We start from the raw sequence: 16,856 nt of genomic DNA, 5'->3' as shown, positions 1-16,856 counted from the left end.
CAGAGAAAAACACCTGGTTGCATCTCTGCTTCTGCGAAAATGTCACTAACACCTACCAAATACTCTGCAGGTGCGTCTTGGAAAAGAGAAAGCTGTTAATTACATGAGTAGATCAAGCTCCACTTGCAACAGCCGGCTGCTCTAATGAGCAATAATAAATCAGTGCAATGGCAGGGGCTGAATGTTATGCTTCGAGGGGATAGCAGTAATCTGGAGTGGACAAAAAGCGCTAATTTCAAAAGGGCACAGTGTCTACAGTCCTGCTGGCTGCACTAACTCACGACCCTGGTGCATCGCATTGCTAACATGCACTATGCAACAAGAATGAGGTGTTCGATGGGATCCGTATCAGAGGCTGCTTAGAAGCAGTCTTTGAGTGGTTCAAAAGACACGGCTTGAAATGCAACTCCGGTAAATCGGAGCTGCTCTTTTTTGGATGTGTCTCTGAACCAAATTGGAAAAGTTGGTGGCCTCAAGACCTGTTTCCCCCTGCTAATGCAAGTACCAAGGCGAAAAATCTAGGTATCATTGTTGATAATGAGTTAACCTTTGGGCCTCAAATAGCCTGTCTTTCGGGGAAATGCTTTGGAATCCTGCGGATGCTCAGGAAATTCCTCCCCTTGATTTCTGTGAACCATCGAAGGGTCATTGTCCAAGCACTTGTCGGGTCGCGCTTGGACTATGCAAATGCCCTCTATCTAGGACTCCCTAAATATCTCGTGAGGAGACTTCAGGTAGTCCAAAATTCAGCTGCCAGGGCTATTTATGGACTCCCTAGACGAGCTAGCGCCTCTAACTTGTTGAAGGAACTGCACTGGCTCCCTATAGACAAGAGGGTTCTCTTCAAAAGCCTGACGTTGACCTACAAGGCCCTCCATGACTCAGGCCCTAGGTACATTAGAAAGCGCCTTGCTCTCTACAAGCCGAGCAGAGCTCTGCGATCTGCTTCCTTGTCTAAAATGGTTGTTCCATCCATCAAGCGAACCAGACAAGGGGGGCGTTCTTTTCATTACCTGGCCCCGCGCGCGTGGAATGAACTTCCTATTTCTCTTAGACAGGCCCCAAGTCTAATGTCTTTCAGAAAGGCATTAAAAACCTGGCTTTTTACTAGTTAATTTTGCTGTTCCTTTTTTCTGCAGTTATGTTTCCTTTCCTTAAAGGACTTCTTCGCCAAAGCGCCGGGACACTCCTACTGGAGTAGCCGTTGCGCTATAGAAGAACCCAAATAACATAACATAACATAACATAACTATGCGCCCCTACTGCCCTATTCCCCAACTCGCATGAAGCTGGTGGCGCTATCTCCCCAAGGACTAATGCCCAGGATGCAATCCCATCTCCGATTACTAATGGGAGCCTCAGAGCACTACTCACGAGCTTTACTTGTGTTATAGGGGAATTTACGCCCTGCCATCATTTGGTGAGTCAGGCAGTAACATCACTGAAAGCTAACGCCTGCGCCCCACATGTACATGCCGTTCTTTCATCCATCAAGAGTGTTCTAAGGCGAAGTTGCCTCTCATTATACCCCTAACTGTGCGGCTGGGCATGAGTCACCAATTATGGGTGTCTGCCTGCGCAGGGCCAGGTATGCAAGAAATAATCAGGTACAGGTTCAACTTTGGCACCAAAAAGTCCCCTAATAATCGTGTCTGATTCGCCTATGTAATGTCCGAGAAATGCCTCCCCATGCAACAATCTCTATATGGCCTTAGCGTTGTGCCCTTTAACACGCTTGTTTCTTTTCCCACAACAACAGACACCCACCCAGAGGAAAAGCGCGCCAATTTAAGCTTCCAGCATGCAATGACTGTCTATAATCAAGGGCATTTGATTCTGCAAAGAGGGCGGTGGTTTCTCCCCTCTAGTCTGAAACCCCTGTGTGCCCAGGGGTTGGGGCAACGAGTCAGGAGGCTCATACCACACCTCAGTAACCATCGGGTGCGCTGTACAACTCCGCCAGTTCGAGCTGCGCCCCTAATACCCGATCCTCGAGTGGGGCACACAACTTGAACTGATCTTATGTCGGATAAAACAGCTCCCCAGTTTCTATGCCAAACATCTCCGTGAGCAGCGCTTCAAGTCGGCGAGCCATACCATCCGGTCAGCACCCGGTGTCCAAGGGTCTGCGCCCAGATGCTCCATGTATCCCGAGAACATTTCAGGCCCCAACGAACACGCATACCAGTAAAGAAATCGCTCCTCCATGAAATCTCATCCCGAGTGGGAACGATGCCTCTCTGTCCAAGAAGGAGCAGTACAACAAGACCTGTTTCGAATACCCCCCGAAGCGATCCCTTTGTCCCACGCACTGTATAACCCGTGTATTTACCGAAAATTCTGCACCCGAAACACCAACGCTAATTATACCAATGCTCTCTTTGAAGATGCCGAACCCTCAACTCTATCTGTAGGTCCGACAAGAACAGAGTTAGCCCATACCAAATGCTTTGTTCAACTGGAGAGCGCCCCGCACCAACCATGCCATAAGGGGGTCCCAGCCCGTCCCCAGCCACACAACTCTCTGCCGCTGGCTCTACCCTCTGAAGCCGCTTAAAAGGGACCCGCTGTTCAGTTCTCTCCGACGCAACCGAAACCAGACGTGCGGGCGGAGGGAAGGGGTTGCCAAACAGGGAGTCAGAGGCAAGAAACAACGGCACAAACAGGGGGGGGCAGAAAAACAGCACAAATGGTGGCAGGGGCACGAAGAAAGGCACAAACAGGGGAGCAGAGGCTTACCTCATGTCCTGGTAGACGCTGCTCGACCAGCAAAATGGCGCCCGCCAGCTTCCGATTTTTTCGGATTCGGGCCGTGGTTTTGCTGTTTTAAGTGACAGACAACGTCACTGTCTAAAGAACAGCAAAACTTACGCCCCCGAATCCGAAAAAGACGGAGCTTCTTTGGAGGGACGGCTCTCTCCTCCAATGGCTGGCCTCCGTTTAGGAAGCCAGCCAATGGAGGAGAGACAGGGCAGGGAGGCGGGTTCTTCAGCCCTACTAAGAAACATAAGATCTCCTCCCGGAAGCTGGCAAGCCAGCATTTCCGGTCCTCGACCTAAAAAACAATGGTCCATCTGTTACATATTAAAAGCATCCCTGATTAAAAAAAAAAAGAATTACCACCTGATCTGCGTGAAGCAAAATAATACGATTCACAAGCATGGAAGGCTATTGAGATCTGTGCCTTATATGTGACCATTCATTAATTAGAGCAAAAGTTAAAATAATATTCAAGGTAAACACTTAATCAATGTAATTGACTCCCTGATACATCCTGACCAAAGTGGTTTCATGTCTAACTGGTCTACATGACACAACGTCTGGCACTTAAATAATGCATTGGCCCTGGAAGAACACATAGACCTTGTTGGTCAACTTTGAGAAAGCATTCAGTTCTGCTTGGTAGAACTATTTGTTTACAATTCAAAACAAAGTTGAACTTCAGCCTTGTTTTCCTTATGTACCCAGGACTCCCACACACACAGATCATAGCTGTAGTTCATGAAAAATGCAAGGGCGGCTACTCCGTTGGAGTGGAGGAGCGTTACCCCACTTAAACCCCCCACCCCAAAGCCCCAGAGATAAAAAAAAATGGTAATGTATTAGCATTTTATTTTTCATGCCGTGTTCCGAACAAAGCGCCAGGACGATGGTGGGCCGCTGCTGAGTGACAGAAGCATGTCATGCAGCAGGGTGTACTAGCTAAAGCACTTTTTAAAGTGCGCATGTCTCTTTGGCCAGCCGTCTTGAAACGGCTGGCCACATGTGCATTTTAAACCTCTCAGCCCAGCTGTCCTAAGACAGCTGGGCTGAGAGTAAGTGCAGGCATCCAGAGCTCTGTGGAGCGTCGAGTGAGGCCACTCCCACCAATCCTGGCGCTGCTCATATGCTGCATGTTCCACGTCTGAGTCAAGAAGAGGTCCAGAGGGAGGACGTCGCATCAGGTAAGTTTTATGTAAATTTTTTAATAATATTTTACCTCTTCCCCATAGATGCCAGCCGCCACACAAAAAATTGGAAACTCTTGGGGACTTCCACACTGACAGGGGCACTAAACAGGCTACCCACTATCCCCTCTCCTATTTGTCCTGGCCATAGGGACACTAATGGACAGGCTCAGAATTGATGCATTGATGCATAGCTACAAAGTTTGTGGTTATGAGGTGTGGAAGATATGAATTTCAATCTTTACAGACAACCTACTGACCTACCTACAACATTCAGGTTTATTGGACTCATGTACCTTGCGGATATAGAAGAATATATTTGGGGAGTTATCAGGACTTATTATTAACTGTACTAAAACAGTAATCATCCTGGGTCAAGATTATATCTTTGAGCAAACCTGGACCTCATTACTAGAAGAAACAGGTGCTTTGTATACTTGGCATATATCACAGCTAAGAATGCCACATTCTGACACTGCAATACACTCCTCTCGCTGGGTGGTCTGTAGAAGGACTTGCTGCATTGCCCTCCCCTCTCCCCGTTGACATCACTGATGGGGCGGTTCTACTGTTATTATAATGATTTTCCTCCCCAAACTTTAATATCAGTTACAAAACTACACCCACAGAAGCCCCAAAATGTTTTCATCAAGCTCAATGGGGAATTTCTGGATAGGTGCACCCCATGGTCTAAATGGCCAAATATTACAAGTCACCTGTTCATGGTCTGCGTAGTAGTATCGTTCTACCGCACTTCGGAGATGGTAGTAATCAATGAATGGTTGTTTGGCTCTCATTTAGATCCTGATTTATCTGATGAAAGATGGTCAGTGGGACAATTACACCTATTATGCTTCCTGTAAAGAGGTAGCATCCCAACCTATCTCCCCGCCCGCAAGATGCTGGCAGCCGTGGCCGGTGCAGGTAAGGCGGTAGTGCCTGGTGGGAAGTCGGGTATTTCGACAGACTACCACAAGGGGAATAAATAATTTATTACATTTTCTCACGTGGTCGCCTGTCGAATCCACCCCCCCACCCCCCCTAACCAGGTCCCCCTGCCTTACCTGCACTGGCCCAGGCAGGACGTTGGTGTCAGGATCCTCTGGTGTGCATGCTGGTGCCGACTGCATACTTCCCTGTGAGTTGACTACAGTTATTCGATAGAACAAGCACTATATATGAGACTTGGAGGGAACCAGATAAGAAGCACAAGTGAAGGGAGAAACACTGGAATAGCCCCTGAGATACCTCAGGACTGTGCCCTTCACTCTGTAGTTGTCCACCACTCATGGCAAAGCAAAGCATACTATTATGATTGTGTATGGGCATCGATTGTAAGGCTCAGATTACTATAGATATGTGCAAAATAGTTGATGGTGCCCACCACTGTAGGCTAAGGGTGATACGTCGCCCACAGAGCGCCTTGAGACTCTCGCTGGTGAGTAGCTGCGCTATATAAACTCCTGATTGATTGACTGAGTAAACACTCCAGTGGCAGACACAGAGGAGAGGAGCAGATGCCAGAGGAGGGGCTCCAGGAGCATGTTCGTAGCAATAGTAAACTGAAGCAAAGAGGTGCACAGGTTAAGGAGGATATCATCAACGAGAAACTAAAGGCAGCAGCAAAAACAAAGGTGTAAGTAAAGGGAAGGCTGAATGCGATCTGATGCAAGAATGAAGAAACCCAACGAAACGCAGAGTTACCAGGCAAGGTGTTCTCAGTTGCATTAGGTTAAATTCTGTCTCATCCATAAGTCGACCTTGGAGTACTCCTCGAACATCTTGAATTGCGAAGTCATTGTACATGGTGTCCTGATGGAATGGGAAGGACATTAATATTGCCGGCACCTCTAAAGTTACGTTATGGGTCTCCACAGTCTCCATTTCCTCCTCTTATACCTGTAGAGTCTGGTATGTCTTAAAAACAGTGGGACCTCTTTACATCCCTTATGCCTAGAAGACATTGAGTGGAGGGGAAAAATAACGAAGGAAACTTCTTTATGGAGGGTGATATCCTGGGCCATTTGGTACACCATTGGTATCTCTAAATTGGGGTGTGTGATGTCACACTACTCTATGCCGATCTATAAACCAAATCTGGCCCACACAAGCAGCACATTTTTAGTTTTTTGCATCTCCACGATGCTCTACTCCTACACATAAATGACCTTGAGATTATGCTAGAGGTTAAATCCCTGATGGACAACATGTTTAGGCATAAAATCTTACATCTTTACCAATATCTTGCGATAAACATTCCCAACTCCTTCCCAAATGTCTGAGAATTGAGGGAGGTGGACTTGGGATCCCTGCTGGACCTAGTCTGGAGGAAGGCTCTACCTATACCGTAAATACTTGAAGCTGCAAAAGCTCTGGCACTTCCAGCAAGTCTCTTCCCTGTAATGCCTAAGATGTGGGTGCTCTGAGGGAGACTTCCTGCATATAGTAGAGCTTTGTAGGAGACTTCGGCTTATGCTGGGACTAGACACAATTGAAAGTCATTGGGTGGTCAACAGAACTTAATCAGCAAATGACATTACCTAATATCTTTTGCTACCCAAACAGGTACACACATGTCCATGCCCTTGTAGGCGTTATCGCTTCTCAGAGATATCCCATAGAGGTAGCATGATGTTGATTACCCCAAATTTAGTGTGTCGGGCTAAGTGAATGGATCACCATATGGTTGTGGAAATCACAGGACATCACGTCACAGGGTCCATGCAAAGGCATCACAAAATATAGCAACTCTGGAATTCACACAGTTGACACACAGTAGACTCAGTGAAATATCCCACCAATGTAGCCCCTATTCCATACCCTCCTCCAGTGGATGCTATCAAAATGAAATGCTTGAAATTTGTGTGACTAGTTTGGAACAAGTGTGATCAAACTGCCTCTTAAACTATGTATTTTTGCTGTTTTTCTTGTCCTTGCTTTCAACAATGTAGGCTGATTGTCACATTGTTTATATGGAAAAAACAACAGAATTCTTTATTTTAAAAAACTGCATAGTTACGGTAACCAGTATATGCACAGTGAGGCATCTAATAAGGATTTCAGAAGATTTCTTAGACATAACAAGGTCGTTTTTATGAACTGGACATATAAAATACCTAAATATGGTGACAAGGCTTTCTTTATTTGTAATGGTAGGACACGTTGAAGCTTTTTTCACCTTTTAGGATTAACTTTGTTTATTACTGTTCTTCAATACACATACAACTGCCTACATCCTAAGGCTGGTGGGGCTACCAAGGAGTAACAAGCAATGCTATAAACAAAATAGACCATGCATTAGGTCTCCCCGTATGTGTTTCGGTGTTATATAGTGCGATATAACGTTCACAACTGAACCCTAAGTAGGAAACCCTCCCTCTCCCCCCACCTTCCTTATAACTGGGAGAGCTCCTTCACCAGAACAAATGCAACAAATTACAGTACTAACAGTAATGGCCTGGCGTTAGGTCGAGATATAGGCTAGATGTAATCCCATGAGTTGTGATTTTTATGTAACGTGGAGGTAATTTTCAAGACTCGCAAGCACTTAGGACATGTGCCTTCCCTAACCTCTTCGGTGCCAGGGATCCCCCCGCCCCCTCGTTTTTGTCCACATAAGGTATCCACATCAAACTTGCCTCCTTGTTTTCCAACACCCTGAGGAGTTTAAAGGTACCCAGGCTTTGTAGATTCCCCTTGAGGGGACCCAGGAATTAGACAAAATACAGCAAATTAATATTTTTTTTTAAATGGGAAAAAAGTGCTGCAGAAAAAAAGCATCTGTTTTTTCCCCTACAACAAATGATTTGTGGTAGTGAAATCAACATCTTCTCAGCTTCCAGGGACAAGCAGACTTTTATCAGAAAACCAACCTTTTCTACACAGTTTTGGCATTTTACTGGGACATTTACTGAGACATAGCATATTTTTGCGCTTTCAACCTCCTTCCAGTTAGTGGTAGAAATGGGTGTGAAAGCAATAATGGATCCCAGAAAGCTATACATTTCTGAAAAGTAGACAACATTCTGAATTCAGCAAGGGGTCAAGGTTTCTTTTTATAGAAACTAACAGTTGAAAGTAAAAAATAGAGTTGAAAAAAAAACCAGCCATTTGTGCCAACGTTTTCCCCTGTAACTTCTTCTAAGTATGACAGATTTTTTAAAGCAATATGCTGTTACATCTGCTGGACCCTTTTGGTTGCGGGATATATAGGACTTGTAGGTTCACCAAGAACCCAAGGAGCCCAGAGCAAATAAAGGAGCTGTGTCTTGCAATGGTTTTTCATTGTGTGCTGGGTATATAGCAATTAATTTGCTAAAAAAGAGTGAAAAATAGGTACCAAGGAAACCTATATATTTCTAAAATAGGAACAAAATATATAGTTTAGAAGTAGTGGTTATTTGCACATCTCCAAAATTGTGGGTACCCATACAAGCATGTGAATTAGCGTCATTTTTCAAAATGACTTCTTTTTTACAAATTGTCTTACATTTCAAACGCAGAAATGCAAAGGCAGTTCTACTATTCTGTGTTCCCCTAAGTCTCCTGGTAAAAATGCTACCTCATTTGTGTGGGTAGGCCTAGTGACTGCGACAGGAAATGGCTCAACACAAAACGCGGACACATCACATTTTTCCAGTGAAAACTGACCTTTTTTTCAATGTGCCTAGCATTTTCTAAGTTTCTCTAGGGGCCGGCTGCGCTAGGGCTCAAAATCCACAGTGAGGCACATTGCAAAAAAAAAGGTCATTGCCTAGTGTGCTTTCTGCTGCCTGGGAGGGGGGGGCAGATTGGGGACTATTGCTCCAATACGTCCCCAAGGGGGGTAGAAATACTGTGGATATTTTCTTTGGGGGTGGGGGCATTAGTATGCCTATTCTGGGCAGCCCCCATCCTTACATATGAAAAAGCCAGTGCAATCCTTGATGCCCAGTGGGCTCTTTGCCCCCCCCCTGTGGAGCAGATCAGGGGCTATTGCCCCCATCTGCCTGTGCACAGAGACCCAGGAACTCAGTAAATTGTGGTGGACCAAAAAACTCACCTCAGTACCTAGAACCCCTAACCGACTAGCATCAGTGTCTCATTAGCTCTTGGTCTTGTAGCAAAGGTACCAATGATTAGACAACCCAGAACATGCAACTTAGGATAGATACACTCGGGAATGGTGGGAATCAAGAAAACTCTTTCGTTTTATTCTGATACCAGTCCACAACATGGGTAAAGAGAGACACGATAAAGTTTAAAATCTTTATTTTAACGACGTGTAGTAGCAGAATTTTTGCTAACATAAGCAGGCATATGATTCAAATTGATACAATCAGCATTGTCACAAGTCCATAAAACACAAAGGGAGAAATCATATTATAATGATAGTGGAACCAGGTCCTATAGTGCCTTGTATGCCACCCTCCCTAGCTAGGAACTAGGTTTTATATAATAATAGAAGGTCTCTTAGGCTTGAATGGGGAACACCATACCTCCAAGATCAGTATACATGAATCACATCAGGATCTGCAAAAGCTCTCTCTCTCTGGAAACGGATTTTCTCCAAATGTTCTAATCATGAATGCAGTGCAATATTAAAGGCGCTAGAATTTCAATCAGCCGCAGCTGTGTGCATGTTGTGTCTAGGGCATGAGCCGATCAGCCCGAATAACAGCTTACATAGTTTAGTTAACCTTGGAGGCTTCTGCACACACTGTACTGACAGAGATTGCGGTGTAAGTCTACGGATGTCGAAAACAAGGTTTTCTCATGTGAACATAAGTCAGGCAGTCTAACTTACAATAACAAAGATATGCAGTGTTGTGTGCAAAAATCTGCAAATTGGCAAAATGGCGTTTAAACTTCCAATAAGCTCATGCTAACATAGCAATGTGTGCACGCAGGGCCCCTGCCTTCACTACACCGGGGGTTTGGGCAGAAGCTCTATGGCATTTTTTGTGGGGTGGAGGCATTGACATGCCCATTCAGGGCACCCCACCCCTGAACTTTGAAAAAAAATACCTGGCACCTAGTGGGCTTTCTGCCTCCCCCTCCCCCGCCCTCCTGGGGGGCAGAAAGGCTGTAGCATTTTTTAGGCCCCTATCTGTCTCCCATGGGGCAGAAAGACTGTAGAATTTTTTTGGGGGGTTGGGGCATTGGCATGCCCATTCTGGGAAGCCGCACCCCTACGTATAAAAAAAACAAATCCCCGGTGCCTAGTGGGCTTTCTGCCTCTCCCCAGGGGCAGATCAGGGGCTATTGCTTCCATACTCCTCCTGGGAGGGGCAGAAAGACTTGGTATTTTTTGGGGATCGGGGGCATTGGCAGGCTCATTCTGGGCATTCCCCAAGCTCTGAACTACAAAAGAAATGATCCCTAGTGTATAGGGTGCGTTCTGCCCCCCAGAGCAGAAAGACTTAATGTGCCCATTTTGAAATGGGGAAAGGAAAGGCACTTGCCCAAGTGGCCGCTCCTCCTTCCCTGGTGTCTAGTGGGTAGGATCCCTGCTTGGCGATCGCCCTTCTGCCGTGACCCCAGGGATCCACTACCAAGGGGTACCATTGGAAAGAGGAGATTCTGCCCTTCCCAATGATACATCTCCCATGTATTTTGGAGCTCGGGGATGAGATAGCCCCAATAGCATCATTTTCAGTGTAATGATGTCAGCACGCCATGGGTGGGATCATCATTACAAAGAAAACTTAAAAAATGACTCTGGAAATTGGGGAAGCTCTTCCCCACCATCCAAGTCAAAAAAGAAAAAAAAGGAAATCACTCTGCTATTTACAGCAGAGGGATTTTGTGCAAGTGACCACATGACGGAATGGTTCTCATGATGGAACCATTCCATCATAAGCACCGAATGGTTTAAATTCAGTTGACAGCATATTGAGACAGGCTTTCCAGAGCAAGTCAAAGCTGTCTCCTCTACCTGCTAATCAGACCCATATTATATTATTAGGGGGGCCTGGCCCCCAGCTCTGACCAAACATGAAAGCTGTGCCCTACAGATGCAGTCTATCCCAAATACTGGTGGCACTGCGTAATAGCAGACCCTAGAATATCGGAATACAAGAATATCAAGGACAGAATATTTCAAAGTAAATGCCTATAGGGAAGTATAGATTTCCTACTCCTAAGCCCACATGTAAATACCTTGAAGGTATATATATATTACATAAGTACATATATGCAGAGTAAGGTATAGAAATACTATACTTACTTACCTGTCAATAGTTTAGATTTGATATTCTGTGCCATCAGTATTCTGGTTTCGAAATTAAGGTGCACACTGCGTGATTCTATGTGAAGAAATATGTGGATTTTATAAGGCACATACTAAAGCACACTCAATTAACTTTTCACAATCCAGCTTTAAATCCTATCAATTAGCAGGGATTTAAAGTAGAAGAATGCAAAGTTGTAAAGTAGAAGAATGCAAAGTTGTAAAACAGGCTCACTCACAATTGTGAATTTTTCTAAAGTGTGTGAGCTTTATGCAATGCAAAGCTTATCAAGTTCTTTTTTGTAAAAATAATCTGACCCCAGCCAAGAACCCTCCCTCCCTCACCTTTTACCTCAGGCCGTGAATGTCCAACCTTCACATTCAAAATGTTTTTGCGCAAGGATGTACTACCTGGGACATTCTGCAACAGCAAATCGTCACCACTCGAAGGCCCAAAAGTATAAACCTTCCTAGGAAACTTCATCTGAATCATGAAGCATTGAGTTTCCTAATTCCAACCAACTTTGTAAGTGAAGTTTTGATTTGGCTCACCATTAATTTAAAAAGAACTTTACAGAGAGTTGGGAAATTAGTGGCAAACAGTGGGGCATATTTACAAGCGCTGATTGCCACAGCGATAAATCCTTTGCCTTATTTACAAGGCGGCGTTAAGCCACTTAACATGGCTAAACCCCACCTCATCAATAAGGCCCCCTTTCGCGCTACATTTAACTTGAAAGGGGCATGCAATGGGTGTTGTGGTGGGCGTTCCACTGCAACACCTATTGATTTTGACGTTGTCCCCTATTTACTAGGGTGGCATAAATAGCAGGCAGCGCCAAAATTAAGACCATGGAAAACCTGGTCTTAACATGGTGAAACGAGGAGAAATGCTTTAGTTCTCCTCGTTTTTGCTATTTCTATGTGTGCTGCATTGTGAAGCACACACATAAACATCAAATTGCCATGAATGATTGCTAAGTGCAGGAAGGTGTCCCTTCCTGCACATAAACAATCACTTAAAAAAGACGATTTGCAACTTCTATGTGTGCTGCACAATGCAGCACACATAGAAGTTACAAATCGCCATTCTGGATTGTTTATGTGCAGGAAAGGGCACCTTCCTGCACATAAACACTCATTTCCTCAGCGCGGGTACCCTTGCACTATGGGGTAAAGGTGCCTGCATTAGCGCTAGGCAGCTGAATTTAGCGCCAGTGCAGGGAGAAACGCAGGGGTTCACTGTATTATTGTAAATACAGCATATCCCTTCATTTCTAAAGTAATGGAGTACGGTGTTAGCAATTTAGGAGCGAACCCGCGCTCCACCACTTTCTTATATATATGTCCCAGTGTGTTTTAAACATTTAAAGGATGCAACAAAGTTGAAAATGAAATGGAATTTAAATGTCGTTTTCCAGGGGAATTTGGGAAAGTTCCACAATGAATTTCACTGTAAGGCTGTGACAAAAGATGGATAGTTCAATTGCATTTCATCAAAAGCTCCAATAAAAACGGCATGTAGTTGAAGCAGGCTCCAACATTGGCATACACCATGAATAGTTACAGGCAGATTGTGCGAAAAGTGCTGTACAAAAGAAGACCTTCGTTAAAAATCGACCAGCAACACAGGTAGGCATGGTAAAGTACAGATGATTGTGCAAGCCTGGAATGAGTCCATTTGAGGCCTGTGGCCTGGCTAAGAACACTAGCAGCAGCATTGCTCTAATGTTGAGTGGTGGTATCACAGTTGGTCACTAGGACCCTGCGCCGTGATAATATCTCGGTTTAATGCAGCTTGCATGGTATCTCCCTTTGGGATGGTGCAGAGTCCTCCATTTCTGGAATTAAGGACATTTTCTACTCTTTCACATATAGTAGGTGGCGCCTCTATGTAGCTAACATTGCTTGGATGGGCATTGACTTTTCTGAGTGGTGAATTTAATAAGCATGTTAGTCTGCCGTGTATACTAGAAGTGGAACATATTTTCTTGCAGAGGGATTGTTCGGTATTACTACTGATGCAGATAAAAGTCACGCTCACGTTATGAAAACAGTTAAGAGACTGCATATTTAAATGTACCCTAGAAGGCAAAATCACTTCCTTAATAGAACTTTATTTTCCCACCAAGTTGTACTTTACAGCGACTATACCAGCAAATGCAGACATGGCTGACATGCATTAAAAGAGAAGGTGTAAGCAGTTCTCACCAAGAGAATATAGTAAAAAATGACAAATGGGTTCCATTCTTCAGCAATTTGCAAAATGCAAAGTGGATCAAGTAGCAATGGTTGGACCTTATTGGGAACTTAAAGACCACTATGCAAGGTGATTTGGGAATCTTATACTAAGAAGCCCTTTTAGAAAATAAAGTTAAGAGTTTGCTTTGAAATTAGATTGGGACAGTTGTACTGGCCAAAACATACGCTATAATTCCACTTAGAATTTCAAATCTCCATTTCTCCACATGTACCTAGCTCTAATTTTGCTAGGTTAAGCTCTCTCCTACTTTCTCTATTCACTCTCACTCTCCCAATCTCTAGCCCCGCTTCATCTGTCAACATCTTCTTTTCTAGAACCTCTTCTCTCTATCTTCTCTTCTATCTTCTTTGTACGTCTCAAAATGTTTTATTGTCTCTCTAGACCTCTTCTATATAGACCATGTATGACAACTAAAACATTCTCTTGGCTATGTATGGCCATTAGCAGCACCTGCCACCTTTCCTGGACCCCAGTGCTTTTTGCTGTTCCCCAGTCTCTAAAGCCTGCCTTCTGGGGTGTTCCTGGTACAGGGGAAGTACCCGACGATCATCAAACAAAAAAGTTAGTGGAATGTGGCAATCATATCCCTGCAGCTTGTTGTCAATTCTTGTTGGACAGGAAACCAGGCTGCAACGATGTACGAACTGATGTTACACAGTGAAACAAATGTGACAGCAGATCACGCTCATGGAATATGCGTGGAACCAAAAATGTCCTACTACACAGCGTCCCTACATTTCTCCTGATAACAATAGTACCCGTGTATGTGACTGATAGGGGCAGTTCCTCCATTTGAGCAGAGGAGTGTTACCCCATCAGCTAAAATGCCCCCCCAAAAAGTCCCAGAGATGAAAAATAAAATGGTAAGCGACAAGGAGGTGTGGCTTGTTGCCTGTGCGCTTAAGTTTATAGAGTCAATGTGGCTTTGGCTGGCTGTCTTGCAATGGCCAGCCAGACATGCAAACTTTAAATCTCTCTAGCCTAGCTGTCTTAAGCAGCTGCGTTGAGAGCAAGAGCAGGCCTCCAATCAAGGTGATATATTTTACATCCTGAGTATGTTCCGTACTCGATGTACCCAAGTTCTGTAAATAGGGGTGTCTTCTCTGCAACAAGGACTCATGATAGCCGGCTTTGCTGCTCCCAAAAGGCAAGTGATTTGTTGATCACTATTGTACCTTAGAGGGTAGGAAAGTCTGTCTGACAATCCCAATATGATATATGCTGGGAATCTTTGCATTTGGACCCCATACATTTGCTGGAGTTTTGAACAGGGCCACAACAGATAAAGAGGTTATCACATGCTGCCACAATTCCTCAATCAAAGGCCATTTTTGTGGGGATCCCATCTGTGAACTCTACTGAGTGTATAGTACCAACAGGTGACGAATTATGAGAGTCTCCCTCACTGACATACTAGAGGCACTTAATTGGGCCATCACTAGAATTTATGTCATGAGCGTCCTCTCAATGACAGTCTCCCACCTTCATTGGGTCTTGCAAGGTTCAAACTTAAGGGCTTTGTACAGCTCAGAAACTAATCATGCTCCTTGAGAAAAATAAATTTCACCAGGGAGGTAATGTATCCGAAGGCCCTTAGATTTACATCTCTATGGGTCACCTCCCAGTGTCTCAACTGGAAATAGCATACCCTCTCTGTTTCAGGGAGATCATAGTCTCACTTGACTTGTTTGAACAATTTAATAAACTGTAGGTCATACAGATCACCCACCCACTTTAGGCAGCCATGCGATTTTCAAAATGTTGTCATCTACCATTATTAGATCCACACAACACCAGGGCTTTTCTGTGACCACTGACCTCATTCCCCCGTATATCGGAGTTGGGCTGCATGATAATAGTTTACTATGTATTGAATACCCACTCACTATGTGCAGCACACATATAAGTTATAACTCGTCATTTTTTTAAATGATTGTTTTTGTGCAGGAAGGGCTTCCTGCATGTAAAAAAAATCATTCATGACATATTTCTGTTTCTATGTGTGCTTCACAATGCAGTACACATAGAAATAGCAAAAATGAAGAGAAATAAAGCATTTCTCCTTGTTTCGGCATGTTAAGACCAGGTTTATTTTGTTCTTAATTTTGGCACTGCCCCATATTTACGCCACCCTTGTATATATGGGGCAACGTCAAAATCAATAGGTGTTGCGGTGGAATGCCCACCGCAACTCCCATTCCCCTTCTCTTTCATGCTAAGGTGCTGAGTACTATGCTGGAGAAGGAAATGGCTCCGACCCTTGGTAGGAGTCTTTCCTATGGCATCGTAATCTCCTGATTGGATTCATTTCTCACCACCCCATTTTGATGGAGTCATTTGGAAATTAATCCAACTGGATTTCCGAATGGTTTACGACAGGCTCGAAGAGCCCGTCTGCCATTCTGAAAGCCTCCTGTAATCCCAAGGGCGGCTCTTTACGCCCGAGGGATCACAATGTCGGATTCTGACAGTCTTTCTGTGCCGGCCTTTCCGGGCACAGAAAGGCTGTGCTAAATCGACTTTGGGGCCCCCAGCAGGGACCCAATGGGTGCAAAGCCTCCAGATGGTGGCCGAGGGGCACCTATGGTGCCACCTGTTGATCCCTTCACCTGGTTTGGGACCGCCGATTAGAGGTCGGTCGGTCCAAGTTTCAGACGAACTCAGGTCCCTCCGACATTGAAATTGGCCTTAAGTATAGCGTGAAAGGGTGCCTTACTTACAAGGCAGCGTTAAGCTAGGTTAAGTGGCTTAACGCTCCCTTGTAAATAAGGCGTAACCCGTAGCGCCACAGGAATATCAAAAAAAGCGATGTTCCTGTTGTGATAGAGGCTTGTAAATATGCCCCTTAGTGTGTCCTATCAGCAGTGCCTTATAGACAGGTTCTATCTGAGATTAGTAGGTGAGACTTAAAACATCAGAGGCTTTTATAATAGTTGACTTGTGGCATGGTAAACCACTTTATAAGGCGACAAGGCCCAGATGTTATCCTCTTACAGGAAGCACACTTGATTGGGAATAGATGTATGGCCTTGCGTAGGGGAGGCTATAAGTTGGTGGCACATGCAGGTTTCACCTCCGGCTCACGAGGAGTAGACATCCTAGTTAAAAATGATTTTTCTTTCAGTGCGGGTCACGTGGCCAGACACACGAGGTAGATATGTTGGGGTCTTGGGTAAGTGGGAGGGGAAGACGGCTATATATGTCTCAGTATACGTACCACCTGGCCTTCCAAACAATACTTTCAGGGACATCAGCACTCTACTCCTGTCACTCCCGGAAGGCCTACTAGTAATAGGAGGGGACTTTAATGCTGTGCTATCCGGTGCCCTTGACCGATACCTGCAGCGAGACCTCAGGCCAGCTCAGATGGGGTTGCTAACTTTTCTTGAGTCCATGGGGCTGGTGGATGGTTGGAGGAGATACAATCCAGATAGGG

This window comes from Lissotriton vulgaris, chromosome 1_1 (genome assembly GCF_964263255.1).
Source record: "Lissotriton vulgaris chromosome 1_1, aLisVul1.2, whole genome shotgun sequence".
NCBI classification, from domain to species: domain Eukaryota; kingdom Metazoa; phylum Chordata; class Amphibia; order Caudata; family Salamandridae; genus Lissotriton; species Lissotriton vulgaris.
This window is presented reverse-complemented; position numbering follows the sequence as displayed.